The following is a 1,608-nucleotide window of genomic DNA, read 5'->3' on the forward strand; positions in this document are numbered from 1 at the left end:
TTAATTTGTTTATGTGTTTTTTTATTATTATTATTTTTTTAAATCCTGGAATGAATCCCAAACCCTGCTTTACACGAACACTGGGCTGTATCCTAATACCTTCCTACCTACCTAACAGAGAATGGCAAAAAGTAAAAAATTGTATTTTAAAAGACTCTTGTTCCATCAGTACCTTCAGTCCTGTATAATTCAACAACCTTTGAAGTGCAGATGAGTGTGACAGCATCTCTTCTACACCTTGGAGAATAATTGTGAAGTCAAATAGTGCTTTTTTATTCTAAGTCTCTGTTGGCGACATGCCCTCTGTTTTGACTGGCAAGCAGTCACCATACAACATCACTGAATGAAAACAGTGCTCCGTTGTCGGCAGGATTCGAACCTGCGCGGGGAGACCCCAATGGATTTCTAGTCCATCGCCTTAACCACTCGGCCACGACAACTCACACTAATGAAAATTACACTTGACAATAGAAACCAGACATATGTCAACCCATAGTGACATTTCAACTTCTATATTTGTAAAAGAGGTAAATTACTGCCAAAGACAAAGAAATCAGTTTTAAAACCAAGACAGCTGAATGGACAAATCAGCCATATTGTGGATGGTCGAACAAAGAGATGAACAAAGAGGAAGCAGAACTACTGGTCGGCTCTGGTGGGGTTTTATTCATGTTGGATGTAGGCCTCAAGGACCTTTATTCGTATGGCTGTGACATCCAACAAATGAACAAGACCAAATATGCAATAGTTTAATTTGAGATTTAACGTGACAAAAAAAAAAAAAAAAGAAAAGGAACATTTCTTCGGACTCTCCCTACATGTTGTTGTGTGGACTTCTCATGCTGGTTCTCTCTCAGTTCTGGTTCCTCTCTGTTCCTCAGACCGATGGAGAGACTGGTCTGCCCTGCAACATCAACAAAAGACAGCAAACTGTGCTGATGAGGTTCTCAGGAAAAACTGGGAAAAGTTTTCAAACCGAGTTATCTGACTTGTAATATGACTATAACTTTTAACCTGCTCATCATGACTAAAAATCAGGTTTTGTGTCTGTTAATGTGTGGAAACATTCAGGTGGGCCTACACGTGCACCTTTGTCAATCAGAAAGCCTTTGCCTGAGTTTCTAGTTTGTACTACTGGACTGCTTTGTTTTGACACATTTAAGAACTGACATTTAATAAATGACTACTAAAATGACCTCGCCATCCTTGGGGGAAAAACATGGCATTCTGTATCATCCACTGAGTAGCACTTTTCCCACTGCCCTGCCTGGCAAACAGCTGACACCACAGGAAGACACAGAGACCACCTCAAACCCTTGAGCCACATCTGATAACAGCAGTTACAGATTAGGTTGACTTGGCTCTCAACCTTCACTGTCACACCATTTGTCTTTCCTCTAGGTGTTTTTTTTTTTTTTTACAGCTAGGATATTATTGATACTCCATCTACAGGTTCTAGACAGAGGTGTGTCTGTCTCCCCAGCAGATGGCGCTATTAGTCTGTGATATATTCACTGCAAGAGGGGAATCCAGGCCTGTCATTTCTCGTTTTTATACTGCTACCACCAGTACTGCATAAGGTATGGTTCATGTGACTCCACAGATTTG

At 40.7% G+C, this 1,608-nt stretch overlaps 1 non-coding gene across 1 annotated transcript; it reads right to left on the reverse strand.

Moving 5' to 3' along the window:
• Positions 1 to 358: 358 nt before the first annotated feature.
• Positions 359 to 440, reverse strand: trnas-aga (transfer RNA serine (anticodon AGA)). The gene has a single exon. It is a non-coding gene; the product is annotated as a tRNA-Ser (tRNA).
• Between the last annotated feature and the right edge of the window lie 1,168 nt (positions 441 to 1,608).

Source organism: Myripristis murdjan, chromosome 20 (assembly GCF_902150065.1).
Source record: "Myripristis murdjan chromosome 20, fMyrMur1.1, whole genome shotgun sequence".
Lineage (NCBI taxonomy): Eukaryota > Metazoa > Chordata > Actinopteri > Holocentriformes > Holocentridae > Myripristis > Myripristis murdjan.